This window comes from Gopherus evgoodei, chromosome 3, assembly GCF_007399415.2.
Source record: "Gopherus evgoodei ecotype Sinaloan lineage chromosome 3, rGopEvg1_v1.p, whole genome shotgun sequence".
NCBI classification, from domain to species: Eukaryota; Metazoa; Chordata; order Testudines; family Testudinidae; genus Gopherus; species Gopherus evgoodei.
In genome coordinates this window covers 77476290-77494745 of record NC_044324.1, presented here as the reverse complement: position 1 = coordinate 77494745, position 18456 = coordinate 77476290, and positions in this window count along the sequence as shown.

Here is an 18456-nt window from a genome sequence, read left to right as displayed (position 1 = left end):
TCCTGGTTTTAGCAAACCTAGGCAGATAAGCTGCCTGATGGAACCTCAGCTGAGCTGGTAAATTGATGAGACCCAGACTGAAGACGTGCCCTCAAAGATCTCACCCCATTGGGTCTGTCACTTGCTGACAATTTCTTCTCCCTCTAAACCTGCCCAGGACATTCTGCTCTATATAAGTCCTAAAGCCAGCCCTCCCCAACCCATGCAGTAAAATCCACAGGGAAAGAATAGGTGATTGCTTGGCTGAGGAAAGGGAAAAGAGGCCCCATTTTCTCTCACTTTTCCCTGGACATCTCTCCGATGCCCATTAAAACCATCTCCTGTGTGTGCTCCAACCTTCCCTCTTTTCCCACCCGTTGCAACAAACATCTCAGTTTTTCACTTTGAAAATCTCATCACACTATCCATGCCACATATTGTTTAGACAATAATCAATCCATGCCACATCCGCCTATCCATTTTTGTACCCACACAGTAGGTTATGACCCAGGTCATTTGTTTAGTTTCCATTAATCCCATTTGCCAACAAGCATCATTTCAGTGTTAGAGTTTGCGTGCAGTGGAATTCAAGGACTAACATTCACAAAGTGTAAGGTTTGAGTCAGGAAATGTCTAATAATAATACATTGTCCTTGTGCTGCTGAGCTGTCTCTCTCTGACAATTATGAATTAGGGATATAATGAATCTAATAAAAATGGATTATTCAATAACATCAATCAGAAGTCTGGGTAGTAGGGACACATTACACAGCTGCCTGAAAATAATGTCTTATTTATTCCTATAGTCTACTGTCATGTGATCTACCTTACTGGGTGTATATGTAAAATATTTTTCACGTGTGTTTTTTCTGTACAAGGCACCTGACTGCATGGCAGAAAATGTTGAGTCAGGGCAGCTCTAAGATCACCAGTGGGTAAGGCAGTTCCCAATATGCCTCAACCGAAGATGGGATCCACAGAGGAAGTTGGTTGCTTAGAAATGATAGATATTGACTTGCCACTAACAAATAGACAGCCACTAACAAATAGTTCATAGGCTTAAAAGAAATGTCCACAGTTTCATAGTTGTCCACCACAGTGCTTCTCACATTGTCCTCGGAAGCAGCAAGCATTGGCTCCTGTCTGAGACAGGACACTGGACTAGATGGATCTGGTCCAGCATGGCAATCCCCATGTTCCAATTAATTGTTGTGGCCAGCAACCTTTCCCCATCAAAGCTGCGCTGATATGACAGCAGCTGTGCAGGGAGGAGGCAGTTCAAGGACTGTGACGGGACATTCAGGGCCATGATGCACCACACCACAGTAAGCTGATACACTTTTCTCTTGTGATTTTATGTTATCTTTACACTGTGTCAATAATTTTAGCAGCTGTGTGGGCATTTTTTGTATCTAATTAACTTTGTTTTTTTCTTTCACTCAAGCAAACGGGGAAAACACTGAGAGCAACAGCCTGAGGAATAGGAAGCGTTTTTAATTATAAAAGTCTGTTTGTGTAAAACTTTGGGCCCAATGCTGCAAACCCTTACGAATGTAATTTTACACATGCACTAGGGACTACACACATGCACAGAGTTACTCACACATGTAACTGTTTGCAGGATCAGCGTGAAGGTTAGAATGGATGGTCAAGATTTTCACAAGAGTAATTTGGGGGCCTAATTTGAGACTTCAGATTTTCAGAAAGCGCTCTCAAAATCAGACCATTTAAAAATGTTTCATTTTGGGAACCCAAAATTAGAGCTAGGTGGGAAACAGTTTTCTATCCCACAAAAACGTTCCCACTCTGCATCAGGACAAACCTGAGACCTTTCACATTTTGACCTAGGTTGACATCCCTGCTCTGCCAGATACAGAGCTGGGGAGGGGAACCTGGGTTTCCCTACAGCCTCGCTGAGTGCCGTAACCACTGAACTTTTAGTTATTCTGGGCAGGGCTCCCACATTTTGGTCAGAAATTCCATTTTGGGCCTGAGAAACCTTTTTGCCAAATCAACATTTTCCAACAAAACAAAAAACTTTCATCAAAAAATTCCCTACCAGCTGTACCCAAACATCACTAGGTGCTTTTGGAAATCCTGACACTATTTTCCTTGTTTTTTTTAGGACCCAGTGTAAAGCAGCTACAGGTTTATTCTTCCTTCATTAAATCTGTTTTTCTCAAATAGAACTATTTCATTCCAGGTCTGTGTTTTGAGGTGTTTATTGTCAATTCTCTCAGTGCTTTTATGTGAGTCGTGGGGGGCAGTGTACGGGAGGGCTTAGAGAGGCATGCTGGGTAGCATGAGGAAGAATGGAGGAGGAGCCTGATTATCCACTTGCTCCTACCATAATCATGTACACTTAGATAAAGTAGATATAAAATGCTGTCATCTCTTTGGGTGGAGAATTCTGATTTAGGAGCTAGTGAAAGAGGGGAAGCAGGCTGAGTAGTAAGAAGGAACATAAAGAGGACCAGGCTATATTTACATAGTTACATGGTTGTTACCATGTTAAAAACTATTCAGACATTTTGCTAGTTTGGGCTGTACAAATATGAATCAGGCAAAACTATCAGGTGTGCACGGATCAGTTGCACTGTGGGGAATTGTCACACCTCTTGCTAGAGAGTGGAGGAAGGAAAGGAGGACGGTGATGTTTCCCCTTCAGGGTAAGTCAATCTTGTAATGGTGGCAGGATCACCCAAGTGGGGGGCAAAACAGGCAGTTTGCCCTGGGCCCCTCTTTGAGAGAGACCCCAAACCAACTGGTGTTCCAAACTGGTGTGTGGGTCACAGCGTCGTTCAGGCCTGGCTGCCCCTCTGTCATGCTGCGGGAGAGGGGTGGGCCAAACTTGAGTGCTGTGACCCCAGGTACAAGTCACAGTGCCCAGAGGGGGAAGCCAGGCCCAGTCCTGTGGGACAAAAGCTACTGCTGTGAGATAATGCAGTGCTGACTGCTCTTCACCACCACTACCACCACCACCAGACATCCCCTCAGTGGTAAATTTGGGGGGGAAGAATGTGTAGGGGAGGTGGGGGATGTCTCTGTTTTTGGTCCTCCAAAAACTCTGTATGGCCCTGAATGCAGGAGCACCCAAACTTTTCCCAACTGAAGGCTGCATTGGCAGCTTGCCAGAAGTATAACTCCCATGAAATGGAGATTGTTACAGCAACCCACACCTTCAAAAAAGGGTTGCGGTCCACAGTGGCTGCATGCCATGGCATGCAATTCTCCATCCTTACCTTAATGGCCGTCTAGTTGATTTAGCAGCAAATATGTGCAACCTGCAATCTTCACAGGCTTACCTATATATTATAGGTGGGACTAGTGGTGCTGACTGTTAAGGTTACCTGACATGTCCCATTATAAGTCCTTGTTTTCAGTTGCTTACAACTTTACCAAAAGTTAACTATTTGAACTAAATGTTTCCATGCCAGGTATCTGTGTGTGTGTGTGCGCGCGCGCGCGTGCGTGTAAAATTCTGTTGACCTCTTCTTTGAACAGTATACCTCTACCCCGATATAATACAACCTGATATAACACGAATTCGGATATAACGCAGTAAAGCAGCACTCCGGGCGTGGGGGAGGAACTGCGCACTCCGGCAGATCAAAGCAAGTTCGATATAATGCAGTTTCACCCATAACGCAGTAAGATTTTTTGGCTCCCTAGGACAGCATTATATCTGGGTAGTGGTATACTATGGCCCCTAGGCTTTGGAGCCTGGACTTGAAATTTGGCATTCAGTGGAGGAGTGGCCTTTGTTTCAAGACTGTGCCTTTTGCCATCCCCATGAAAATCTGCCAAAATTTGGCCAGGTTATAAGACTGTGAAACATTGTAGTTGGCAGCAAAGAATCCTGTGGCACCTTATAGACTAACAGACGTTTTGGAGCATGAGCTTTCATGGGTGAATACCCACTTCCTCAGATGCATGTAGTGGAAATTTCCAGGGGCAGGTATATATATGCTAGCAAGCAAGCTAGAGATAACGAGGTCAGTTCAATCAGGGAGGATGAGGCCCTGTTCTAGCAGTTGAGGTGTGAAAACCAAGAGAGGAGAAACTGGTTCTGTAATTGGCAAGCCATTCACAGTCTTTGTTCAATCCTGAGCTGATGGTGTAAAATTTGCAGATGAACTGAAGCTCAGCAGTTTCTCTTTGAAGTCTGGTCCTGAAGTTTTTTTGCTGCAGGATGGCCACCTTAAGGTCTGCTATAGTGTGGCCAGGGAGGTTGAAGTGCTCTCCTACAGGTTTTTGTATATTGCCATTCCTAAAGTCTGATTTGTGTCCATTTATCCTTTTCCGTAGAGACTGTCCAGTTTGGCCGATGTACATAGCAGAGGGGCATTGCTGGCATATGATGGCGTATATTACATTGGTGGATGTGCAGGTGAATGAACCAGTGATGGTGTGGCTGATCTGGTTAGGTCCTGTGATGGTGTCGCTGGTGTAGATATGTGGGCAGAGTTGGCATCAAGGTTTGTTGCATGGATTGGTTCCTGAGCTAGAGTTATTATGGTGCGGTGTGCAGTTACTGGTGAGAATATGTTTCAGGTTGGCAGGTTGTCTGTGGGCAAGGACTGGCCTGCCACCCAAGGCCTGTGAAAGTGTGGGATCATTGTCCAGGATGGGTTGTAGATCCTTGATGATGCGTTGGAGGGGTTTTAGCTGGGGGCTGTATGTGATGGCCAGTGGAGTCCTGTTGGTAGTTGGCATATGCTCAGTTGAGACACTCAATTTTAGTAGCTAGAAGTCATGAAGATTCTATCTTCACTGAGAATGCTCAAGCCTAGTCCCAGCTCCTAGCACTGACCAGACTGCACATGTACCATCCTCACGGAGCAACTAAACATGGGGCTGGAACTGGAGGTGGAGAGGGCAGGCTGGAACTGGTTGGGCGAGGAGCCTGGAATTAGGAGCCAGGTAGGTAGAGTGGGATTAGGGACCAGTGAGGGAAACAGGAGGGTCTAGGAGCCAGTTGACTGGGGTAGGGGTTGTGGGATCCTGAAATCAGACAAGGAACTGGGAGAAGAGAGCTAGACTGCAACTTGCTGGACAAGGAGACAGGGACTAGGAACCAGTGGGGGAAAATGAGTGGATGGGAAGAGATCTGACAAGGAAGTAAGGTGTGAGGAGTGGTAGAACTGGGACTAGCTGGGCAAGGATATTGGAACTGGGTGTGGGGAATGGGAGAGACTAGGGATGGGTGAGATTGGAACTCAGACAGTCAGCCCAGAGCAGAAGACTAGCTTTCTTTGTTATTGCTCCACTTCTGATAGGAGTGCTGCTGAGTTCCCTAGCATCAGGCCACCAAGACAGAAAGGATGGGGATTACAGCACCACTGAAGGTTAGAAACATCTTGTTTTGGAATGAACATTCAGAAAAATGTATATGGATCCCAAAGAATGAGACTAAATGTATGAAACTCTGAGATGTCATTTTAATCATGCTCCTATTCGTGAACACACTTTAAACTTCTCACAAGATTATAATAAGGGGTTGCTCATCATTTTCATAAGATGACAAAGTGTTCTCTCTTTCTCAACCCCTAACTGTGTACAAATTAGCAAGTTAAACATGAAAATGTACATTGCATTCAGAGCACTCCTCCACCCCCATGAAGTACCATTTGTACCCTTGATAAAAATGATGAGCTACTCCTTACAGCTGCACTAAATACTTTAGCCTAACAAGGGAAACACTGAGGTCATATTATTTCAAGAGCCCTACCAATTAAAACAAAGGTTCTCCAGCAAATTCCCAAACCTTCTTAAGTACCACTCCACCCATAAGATAGGGAGTCGAGGATCTTATTGAATCATTACCATTGTACAATAATTTCAACCATTAACACACTGGCCCCAAAATGGCCTCTTCCTCAGCCTCCACTGAAGCTGCAAAACCTCATCCCAAAAAGCTATCCAGGGTGGTACGCCGCTTCATCAACTCCGAGTGCCTACAACCTGCATCAGAAGTGAGCAGCAAGTGCAACAAAAAATTATCACCTACTTCACTAAAATGATCACATACATTCAGAAAGTCTTCTCAAACAGCATGGATCCATTCTTCCTACATCCACCAGCCCACTCTGCCTTCCTGGAGTTCAATCCATACAATCATCAAGAAGTTTTGGATACCCTAACAGATTTTCACCCAAGGGCTGTGAATCTGACCCAGGCCCTTCCTGACTTGGGAAAGACAGTCATGAACCACTGGTGTCACTCCTGACCAAAATAGCCAGTGCATCACTCAGAGGAGGAATCTTTCCTTTCTCCTTGAAACATGCAATACTCTGACCAACATGAAGGAACCAACCCTGGATACTTCAGTCCTAGTCAATTACTGCCCAGTGTCAAAGCTCCTATTTCTGAGCAAGCTCCTAGAAAAAGGCTAACTGCAAACTCATCTAATTGAAGCTAATATTCTAGACCTGGTACAATCTGGATTCAGGTCAGGACATGCAACTTAACCCACTTTAGTGGCAATGATGAATGATCTCTTGCTGTCAATGGATAGAGGATAGACATCCATTCTCATCCTCCTGGACCTTTCTGCAGCATTCAACGTTTGACTATGAGATACTGCATTCTCAGCCTGAGAGGGGTGGCAGAGGTCCAGGGTAATGCGTTAAAATGGTTTGACTTCTTCCTGGAGGGATGAATACAACAAATAGTGATAGAAAACTGCACCTCCATTGCTAGACACCTTCCACACGGTTCAGTTCTTTCTCCAGTCCTTTTTGACAACTACACGCAATCTCCAGGTGAATTGGTCGGATGACGTGGATCAAGTGCCAGCAATATACAGATGACACTCAGCTCCACCTGTCCCTCACCACATGTAACCACACCACTACCACCAATATGGCCCAGTGCTTGGATGAGATCAGCACATGGATGAACAGCTGGGTGATGCTAAACCTGAGCAAAACAAAAATGATCCTGGTGGCCAGAAGAAAACATTTTGAAGAGTTTGCAGCCACTGCACAGTCTCCTATGGTTGAAGGCATTCACCCACAATTGGTCAATTCAATCTGAAGTTTAGGAGTACTGTTGGATTTGTCACAGATGCTAATCTCCCACATAGCAGCATCCACAAGTAATACTTTCTACCTTCTCCAGTTATAGGAAGCAGACCCAACCTCAGTTATTCACACCCTTGTCACGTCTTGGCTAGACTACAGGAATGTGGAATACTTGGGCATGAAGCCTTCTGTACTTAAGAAATTCCAACTAATACAAAATACTGCAGCATGTCTCCTCAACAGCACAGGCTACCAGAAGTACATCAAACCTGTCTTCTGCTCTCCACATTGGTTTCTCATAGAGTATTGAATCTAGTTCAAGGTCTTGGTCCTATCTTCAAGGTGCTCCATCACCTGGGTCCAGGATACCTAAAAGACCACCTAAAGTTCCAGAATGAAGACTGTGGTTGACAACACTACTTCCCGGGCAGAATGGAACTTTCAACAGTAAGGGTAAAGCTTGTCTGTGCAAGAGAACTTTCTCAGAGGCAAGCCCAGACAAACTCCCAGAGAAATTAAGCACCATCACAAACCTCACCACCTTCCATTCCAAGTGAAAGGGGCATTCCTTTGACCTTCCATTCACTAATACATACAGCAAGACACTCCACTGCCTGTGTGTCTCCTCTTTGGGAGAAGCTAAGAGACCAAGTAACATATGACAGATGTGTAGTCACATTGCTTAATGCACTTCTAGAAGGCACAAAGATATACAATGACGAGCACTGTAGGAGAACCTACGTGGAATAGAATATGTGAAATTCTCTGTGTTTCATGGATCCTAGTGTCTCTGACTCTCTTGCTTTCCCAGTTACATGGTAACAATTTGGGCACATTGTTCTAAAGTCGACTACATGAATAGTTTAGGTAGCTTTACTCCCTTGTACAAACCAATGGCTTGTTCCTTTAAACCCCATTTAATCTTAGTTTGGTTCCTGTTTCTCTACATGGGCAGGACATACACAGGGAAGTGAGAGTGATTATTTCTGTTTCACTTCACTGCTCTGTACAGCATGTCTGAAATTGTACAAGGGACACTGATATCTCCTAGTGACAGGGTTGAAAGTAGGCTGGTACGGGTCGGTACAACGTACCAGTAAGAAGTGGCCACCGGGACCGGCCCATACGCAGCCAACGTTAAAGTACTGCCGCCCCTTTTGGCCTACCAGCAGGACCAACAACGTGGGTGGGGAGGGGTGGTAAAAGGGGCAGCTGCCCCAGGGCCTGGCAATTTAAAAGGGCCCCGGGGCTCCCGACCGCTGCTACCAGAGCAGTGGCCAGAGCCCCGGGCCCTTTTAAACCACCGCCAGAGCCCCAGGCGGCACGGGCCAGGCAGTACGGATGGGCTGGCTGGGGGAGGCTGACCCCCCAAGCCCTGCCCCTTCCACCCAAGCCCTACGGTGACCAGACAGCAAGTGTGAAAAATCGGGACGGGGGTGGGGGATAATAGGCGCCTATATAAGAAAAAGACCCAAAAATTGGGACTTTCCCTATAAAATCGGGACATCTGGTCACTCTACCAAGACACCAGCCCTTTCAGGGGCCCAGAGCTGGGCCCCTGTAACAATAATTCTTCAATCTGTGTTACTTACACCCCTGCAGTGATTAGTCAAACTCTTTCCAGTTCAGAGCAAAAGGGATTCTTAAAAATGAAATTAACCTTTAGTACAAAATTACACCCACAAACACACGCTTGTCTACAGAGAGAATTTGCTCTGATTTCAGCAACTGATGGTCAGCCACTGGTATAGCATCACCAGTGCAGACCCCATCTGTAGAAAGGAAAGCCACAATTTCTATCAGTGGAGCTCATCTTGTAGGTCAAAATAATAAGTAAAGTAAATAGTTTATTTATTTAACTGACTATGTTTAATTGGTTCTTTTTCAGGGCCCTGCTTGTATTGAGGATCCTTGCTCCTGAGGCTACCTTCAAGGCTTTCAGAGATGGTGATGGGGTTAGTGTTATGTAGTTGCTGTAGGAACCCCAGGGTGCTGTTCCTTTTCTGGCTTTTTTCACTGGGCAGCAAGAAACACCTGAATGACTGCTTCCCTTCACCTAAGACCACAACTATATAAATCCAAGACTTCTAGTGTGACTCTGCAATGGAAACAAATTGAGTTTGTACCTTTTTTTGCCTTTTTTATGATGTACGTAGGCAACCTGAAAGGTTATTTCCCCCTTTTTTTAAATAAAGCGAAGGGGGGGAAAGGTAGGAGGAGGATGTTGGCTTCCATTTTAATTTGGAAATACAGATTATGTCTATCCCTTGATATCTATGGAGAACTGATAGGATTATGATCTCTCTTGAGATTGGAAGCTCACCATTTGAGGCGCGGAAGGACATGCAGTGAGACTGTTTATAACTTTTTGAGTTTTGTTTTGACATATTTAATGCCAATATCAAATAAACATTTAGAAGAAAGGTGCACTTTGTTAACAAATTGATAATCCAGCCCCTTCACTGGGGTTAGGAGGTCAGAAAACTCACATTTAGTAGCTCCAGCAAGCCTTCCAGCAAAACTAGATCAGACTGATATTCCTAAATTAAAAAACAAACATACCCTACCACTAACCCCCTTCAGGACACTTCTTTATACATCATGAAGTAGTAAAAAGGGTGTAGACGAGTGGACTCACCCCGCCTCAGTTTCTCCACCTTCTCAACGTCCAGGCAATAGTCCCTTTTAAGCCCTTCTTGCCCAAGCCACAGCCCTCTCCTGGGCTGTTTTTAGCCCCAAAGGGCAGGAGCGGGTAACCACCCTGCTACAAGGGATACAACCCCCTTTTCCCCATTCTGCACATAACTTCTAAATATGATTTATTATCTGTGTTACCATGGCACTAGAAGCCCTAGTCGTGGACCAGGACCCCATTGTGCTAAGCACTGTACACACACAGAGCAAAAAGACAATCTCTGCCCCAAAGAGCTTACAATCTAAATATAAACACTTGTCTCTCTTCTTTTCTTTTCATCACATGACGTCTATAAAGGCATGTGGTTTGGCAAGTGACAGGAAGAAGCCGGATGGTTATTGTCATTATTTATTTATTTATATAGCTCCTAAGAGCATGCTAGGAATTGTTGAGTAGGGTGGGAAGGCCTCACAGTGGACAAATTGTGCTGCCATTCCTTAAAAAAAAAAAAGTACTTGGAAAAGATAAAGGGCAGTCCACCCTTTTGTGTGCTCATATCACGCAATCTAATATGAAATAAATATCAGACATGAGGCAACTGGTTTTCCACACCCTCTTCTACCTGAACGACATCCTTCTGTGTCTCAAAACAAAGATTATGTATATAGAATAAATTATTTACTACATCATCTCAGTCGCTAGAGCTCAACCATACACAAAATGGACAACTAGACTCATCCGAAGCATTCAGGTTTGTTTAAAAAAGAATTCCAAAGACAATAACAATGGTTTCCTTTACCAAAATTACTGGCAGTATGACAGAAATGTGATCTTATCCTTGAAGTAGGGTATTTCTTAGGTTCTCCGCCAATGTAATTGGTCTAGTCATATCCTTTACCAGGTTACCTCAGGGCAATTGACATGTTGGAAGCCTATAAACACTGATGAGTCAGTGCATAAAAACCAGAAATATTGTTCTGAGTCTGACATGCGCCTAACAGTCCCTCACCCACAAATTAATTGTTGTTGGTTGGAGCAGCCCAACAGACACTAAGCCTTTTCCTTCCCCCTCAGATTATCAAAACTAGAGAGGTTTCCAAAATGCAAAGAGATGGGGCATCTTTTCCCTCAAATGGGTTGCCAGGAGAAAATCCTTCAGGAACTATGTACAGGAAGCTCTTGGTCACCAGGTTAGGCTTTCATTTTTGGACTCCCAACAATCTCATCCCAGATTTCTTCAACAAGTCAACTGGTCTGCCACATTATACATATGTCTCTTTGAAGGCATTGGCTCCCTCTGATTTTCCACAGATAACGCTCTTGGACTGAGCTCTAAAGAAAGACAAATATGGAGGCAACTTACTTTTCCCTGGCCACAAAACACAACCTCTTCTCTCACAACATATCAATCATTAGTTATATGGCGTTATTTAGAGATTATGGCTATAGCATAAAGAGGTGCAACTTCCATTGGTATCAAGATTTCATTAATTTACACCAGGGCTGAATTTGATCTTATAGTTCATGTGAGAAATATTCCCCAGATCCATTCAGAATGCACATTTACCACCAAAAAATTAACAAAGCACCAAAAGATTGTCAGTCATTCATGAATAAACAAGAGCTTAGCTTTGCCACTTCCCTGAATAAACATCCTGGGTATTTATAAATTTCCTCCTGTCCCCACTCTCACCCTGCCCTTGCCATGTGCAGCGTTAAAAGTTTACATAAAATCCCTCAGAAAGCTTTAAAAAACATACTTCAGGTACATCCTCAGGAAGTCTTGATTCTGATACAAAAAAGGCAGTAATTCAGTATACCTTCAGACTACCATTATGCCATATTCAAACAGATACCTTTTCTCCTTATGTTTTATGCCTCCGCAGTATATAGAAGAAAGTTTCTTACTTTGAAATCAAAATATAAATGCCAGCTAAAAAGCATCCACCCTCTTTTATGTATGTTTCCATTTTGATTTTTTTAAAACTAATCTCCACACTTAATAGCTCTCTCATAAAGACTACAAAGCAGCATTAATCTGTTTGACAGCAAGATTTATATATAAAGTCTTAAAAAGGGTGGATAAAAATCAATGTTTTTTTTTTAAAAATGGATTTTTTAAATTTAAATCAGATTTTTTGGATAAAATGCTTTTTGAGGAAAGAACCTATCTAAAGATAGTTTTAATTAAGATACATTATAGCTCAAAGATATCTCTGTGATGGGTTGGATCACAAAACCCCCCTGGGAGCTGCCAACTGATGTGCCAGGACTACCTCTGATCCTGTTTTCCCTGCCAGCTCAGGACTTCAGCACTCTGTCTTGCTGAGCCAGACACTCCCATCTGCTCCAACAAAGACCCAGGGTCTGGATTACTTGCCCCAAAGCTGCAGGTTTACCTGAAAACAGCTCACAGAAGTGTGCTTGTCTTTAGCACTCAGGCCACGTCCAGACTACCCGCTGTATCGGCGGGTTAAAATCGATTGCTCGGGGATTGATATATCGCGCGTATATCGATTCCAGAACTCCATCAACCCCAACGGAGTTCCGGAATCGACAGGGAGAGCCGCAAACATCGATCCTGCGCGGTGTGGACGGGTGAGTAATCCGATCTTAGATATTCGACTTCAGCTACGTTATTCACGTAGCTGAAGTTGTGTATCTAAGATCGATTTCCCCCCTGTAGTGTGGACGTGCCCTCAGATGCCCAACTCCCAATGGGGTCTAAACCCAAATAAATCTGTTTTACCCTGTATAAAGCTTATGCAGGGTAAACTCATAAATTGTTCGCCCTCTGTAACACTGATAGAGAGATAAGCACAGTTGTTTGCTCCTCCAGGTATTAATACATACTCTGAATTAATTAGTAAGTAAAAAGTGATTGTATTAAATACAGAAAGTAGGATGTAAGTGGTTCCAAGTAGTAACAGACAGAACAAAGTAAGTTACCTAGCAAAATAAAATAAAATGCACAAATCTATGTCTAATCAAACTGAATATAGATAATTTTACCCTTAGAGATGCTTCAGTAAGTTTTTTCCTCAGACTGGACACCTTCCAGGCCTGGGCACAATTCTTCCCCCTGGTACAGCTCTTGTTCCATCTCAGGTGGTAGCTAGGGGATGCTTCATGATGGCTCTCTCCCTCTTTGTTCCCTTCCACCCCTTTATATATCTTTTGCATAAGGCGGGAATCCTTTTGTCCCTCTCTGAGTTCCCACCCCTTCCTTTTCAATGGAAAGACACCAGGTTAAAGATGGATTCCAATTCAGGTGACATGATCACATGTCACTGCAAGACTTCATTACCCACTTGCCAGCACACAGGTATACAGAAAGACTTGCAGGTAAAACGCAGCCATTTGCAAACAGTGGTCCTAGTTAATGGGAGTCATCAAGATTCCAGACCACCATTAATGGCCCACACTTTACATAATTACAATAGGCCCTCAGAGCTTTATTTCATATTTCCAGTTTCAGATGCAAGAGTGGTACATTTATACAGATAGGATGATCACACTCAGTAGATTATAAGCTTTGTAATGATACCTTACAAGAGATCTTTTGCATGAAGCTTATCTCAGTTACATTATATTCACTTATTAAATTTTTATAAAACCATATAGACGGCACAACGTCACACTCTTATCATGGAATAGGGATTATAAATTATAATTCTATAGTATGAGACAATATAGTCATGTAATGTTTAAGAAAAGTTTTGTAAATGAGTTCCAATAGTTCACTGATTAGGGACCAAATCTTATGGGATTCCAGGGGTTTCTGTATATATTATTTAGGTTAATCTTTCTATCTACCCAATGAGACTCAGTGCTCAGTCTAGAAGATACCATCAGAGATGCTTAGTTTTGCAGTTTTCAAACTGTGGATTGTGTCTCCAGAGATAACATACTTGTTAACAGCAAAAATGTTTTAAAATAAATGAATACTATATAGAGGTGAGAAATAACAGACCTCAACCCTATTGTCCCTCTGCAAATCTGTGTACACAGAGTCAATCCCTTACCTCTCTCTAAAAGTGCAAAGTTTCAAAAAGTTCAATGAATAGAAGACCGTTGGGGGCAGAATAGATCTGGACAAGGAGAAGTCTGGAGATAAATGAGAGAAGGGAGGAACAGGCAGTAGAAACAAAAGTGAAACTGTTTGAGCAGCATATTCCAGAAATCTTGAGGTCTTTCTGAGTGTAGCCTTCATTGATTTGAGATCTACCATACCATTCTCTCACTAGAAGGGAAAACCTATAATGGCAGCAGGATGTAAAAGAGACCCAGTTTGGGAATATTTTAATGAAGTTCTTCTACCTGTGGGTAGGACAGGCATGTGTGCAAAATGTGCAACAAATAAATGCAAGGCCTGGTTGCCAGGACCAGTGCTAGGGGTTTGAGCGCCCTAGGCACACGGCCATTTCGCCGCCCTGCGCGCTGGTCCCCCGGCTCCGCAGTTCTGTCTGCGGACAGTCGGCTGCTCCCGCGGCTCTGGTGGAGCTGCCGCAGTCGTGCCTGCGGGAGGTCCACTGGAGCCGCGGGAGCAGCCAACCGTCAGCAGGCATGACTGCGGCAGCTCCACCGGAGCCGCCTGCCACCCCCTCCGGCAAAATGCTGCCCCCTAATAATGCTGGAGCCCTAGGCGATTGCCTAAGCCGCCTAAATGCAAGCGCCGGCCCTGCTGGTTGCCCAAATGAAACAACATCATGAATTGTAAAATATCAGGGTTAGAAGGAACCTCAGGAGGCCATCTAGTCCAACCCCCTGCTCAAAGCAGGACCAATCCCCAAATAGATTTTTGCCCCAGATCCCTAAATGACCCCTCAAGGACTGAACTCATAACCCTGGGTTTAGTGGGCAAATGCTCAAACCACTGAGCTATCCCTCCCCCTCAATCCTGAGAAGTGTTCCTTCTCAGGAGGAAGCTGCCTTGAAGATGATGAAAGGAACATGTCTGAACATGCAGAATCTTCAGGTTGATAAACTTTTTCTTTTCAGTAAAAATAACGAGGAGTCTTTGTGTCACCTTAGAGACTAACAAATTTATTTGAGCATAAGCTTTCATGGGATATAACCCACTTCATCAGCTGCATGGAGTGGAAAATACAGTAGGCAGGTATAAATATACAGCACATGAAAAGATGAGAGTTGCCTTACCAAGTGGGATGTCAGTGCTAACGAGGCCAATTCAGTCAGGGTGGATGTGGCCCCTTTCCAACAGTTGACAAGAAGGGGTGAATATCAACAGAGGAGAAATTACTTTTTGTAGTGCTAATGAGGCCAATTCAATCCAAGTGGATGTGGCCCATTCCCAGCAGTTGACAAGTTATAAACAGAGGGAAAATTATTTTCTGTAGTGACCCAGCCACTCCCAGTCTTTATTCAGGCCTAATTTGATGGTGTCAAGTTTACAAATTAATTCCAATTTTGCAGTTTCTCATTGAAGTCTGTTTTTGAAGTTTTTTTGTTGAAGAATTGCCACTTTTAAGTCTGTTATTGAGTGTCCAGGGAGGTTGAAGTGTTCTCCTACTGGTTTTTTAATGTTATAATTCTTGATGCCTGATTTGTGTCCATTTATTCTTTTGTGTAGAGATTGTCCAGTTTGGCCAATGTACATGGCAGAGGGGCATTGCTGGCACATGATGGCATATATCACATTGGTAGATGTGCAGGTGAACGAATCCCTGATCGTGCGGCTGGTATGGTTGGGTCCTATCATGGTGTCCCTTGAATAGAAATGTGGACAGAGTTTGCAACAGGGTTTGTTGCAGGGTTTGGTTCCTGGGTTAGTGTTTCTGTTGTGTGGCGTGTAGTTGCTGGTGAGTATTTGCTTCAGGCTGGGTGGCTTTCAGTAAGTGAGGACTGGCCTGTCTGCCAAGGTCTGTGAGAGTGAGGGATTGTCCTTCAGGATAGGTTGTTGATCCTTGATGACGCGCTGGAGAGGTTTTAGTTGGGGACTGTAGGTGATGGCTAGTGGCGTTCTGTTACTTTCTTTGTTGGGCTTGTCCTGTAGACTTCTGGGTACCCTTTTAGCTTGGTCAATCTGTTTCTCCACTTCCCTAGGTGGGTACGGTAGTTTTAAGAATGCCTGATAGAGATCATGTAGGTGTTTGTCTCTGTCTGAGGAATTGGAGCAAATGCGATTGTATCCGAGGGCTCGGCAGTAGACAATGAATTATGTGATTTGGTCTGGATGAAAGTTGGAGGCATGTAGGTAAGTATAGCAATCAGTAGGTTTACAGTATAAGGCGGTGTTTATGTGACCATCGCTTATTTGTACTGTAGTGTCCAGGAAGTGGATCTCTTCTGTGGACTGGTCCAGGCTGAGGCTGATGGTGGGTGGAAATTGTTGAAATCCAGGTGGAATTCCTCAAGAGCATCCTTCCCATGGGTCCAGGTGATGAAGATGTCATCAATGTAGTACAAGTAGAGTAGGGGCGCTAGGGGACAAGAGCTGAGGAAGCGTTGTTCTAAAAATGTTAGCATACTGTGGGGCCATGTGGGTACCCATAACACTGCTGCTGACTTGAAGGTATAAATCATCGCCAAATCTGAAATAGTCGTGGAACCCTGACAGCAGGATTGTCTGGCTATGTGGACTCTCTCCTCAAGCCCTATGCTACCAGCACTCCCAGCTATCTTTGAGACACCACTGACTTCCTGAGGAAACTACAATCCATTGGTGATCTTCCAGAAAATACCATCCTAGCCACTATGGATGTAGAAGCTCTTTACACCGACATTCCACACAAAGATGGACTACAAGCCATCAGGAACAGTATCCCCAATAATGTCACAGCAAACCTGGTGGCTGAGCTTTGTGACTTTATTCTCACCCACAACTATTTGAGATTTGGGGCCTGTGCCACTTCTCGCAGCTCCCATTGGCCAAGAACAGTGAACCGTGGCCACTGGGAGCTGTGAGCGGCCATAACCTGCAGATGCTCAGGTAAATAGAGCATCTCGCAGCCTGCCGGGGCTTATCCTGAACAAGCCGTGAACCAAGTTTGGGAAGTCCTGGTCTAGAGGGTGAAATTGTTAACCTGAGTCTTGATGGTTGGAGCAATGTCCACACAGATCCTGTTGTATGTGCTTCTGTGACAACAGAACAAGGGAATGTCTTCCTTACAGAAATAATTGACACATCAGGAAATGCACACACAGCAGAATACTTACATAGAAGTAGCAGTAAAAGCTATAACAAACTGTGAAAAAAAGTTCTAATGTCTTTATGCAGCTTGGTCACAGACAATGCTGAAAATGTATCCAAGATGAGAAGAGTGAAGAGAGTCCCAAGCTAATCAAATACGATTGCAGTGCTCATTTGATGCATCTCCTAGTGAAAGATTTCGGTGTTCCAGAAAAAAAGACTAATGTTGAAATTTCAAAATACTTCCATAACAACCACTTTGCAGCAGCTACTCTGAAAAAAGTGGGAGGAACCAAGCTAACTCTCCGACAAGATGTGTGATGGAACTCAGTAGGGGACTGTTTTGAGCACTATATCAAGAACTGGTCTAATCTGATGACAGTTTGTGAACAAAATCCTGAAAAAATAGATGGCACTGTCACAGCCAAAGTTCTCAGCACTGGGCTTAAGAGAAATGTTGAACACACGCTAAGTACCTTGAAGCCTATTTCTGTAGCCTTGAACAAAAAGCAGGGAAATAGCTGATTTATTGCTAACACTGTTGAAATTTGGAAGGAACTGAGTGAGATCTTAAAAATAGAAATATGCAATGACAGAGTTAAATTACAAGCATTAAAGAAACGAATGGGACAAGCACTATTTCCAGCTCATTTTCTTGCAAATATTCTCAATACTCAGTACCAGGATCAAACCTTAACTGCTGAAGAGGAGGAGTTGGCTATGACATGGACATCCAGCAATCATCCCTCCATAATGCTAACTATAATAAACTTCAGAGTTAAGGGCAAACCAGTCAAGAAATATATATGTTTGCCGATGATGTTTTAAAGAAAGCTACACCAGAGAACTTGTGGAAGTCACTTAAGCATTTGGATTCAGAGACTGTTGAAGTGATAATCTTACTTTTAAACAGCAGTAGCTTCTTCTGTCTGTGTAGAAAGAATATTTTCTTCCTTTGGACTAGTTTATTCCAAACTGAGAAATCGTTTAGGACCTGAAAAAGCAGGAAAGCTTGTTTTTCTTTTCCAGATTATGAACAAACAGGAAAATGAAGGCGCAGGGGGAACGCGAGAGCAAACCGCGGGGAAGCTGGTCTCCTTCCCCGGTTTGCTCTCGCGTTCCCCGAACCCCAGTGCAAGCAGGTCTCCTTCCCTGCGGTTTGCAGGGGGGTTTGGGGAACGCGAGAGCAAACCGCGGGGAAGCTGGTCTCCTTCCCTGGTTTGCTCTCGCGTTCCCCGAACCCCAGTGCAAGCAGGTCTCCTTCCCTGCGGTTTGCAGGGGGGTTCGGGGAATGCGAGAGCAAACCGCGGGGAAGCTGGTCTCCTTCCCCGGTTTGCTCTTGCGTTCCCCGAACCCCCGGACAAGCAGGTCTCCTTCCCTGCGGTTTGCAGGGGGGTTCGGGGAACGCGAGAGCAAACCGCGGGGAAGCTGATCTCCGTCCCCGGTTTGCTCTCGCGTTCCCCGAACCCCCGAGCAAGCAGGTCTCCTTCCCTGCGGTTTGCAGGGGGGTTCGGGGAACGCGAGAGCAAACCGCGGGGAAGCTGGTCTCCGTCCCCGGCTTGCTCTCGCGTTCCCCGAACCCCCCTTGAAGCCGCCCAACAGCGCTGCAGTGTGGCCACATCTAACACCACTTGCAGCGCTGGTTGCTGTAAGTGTGGCCACTC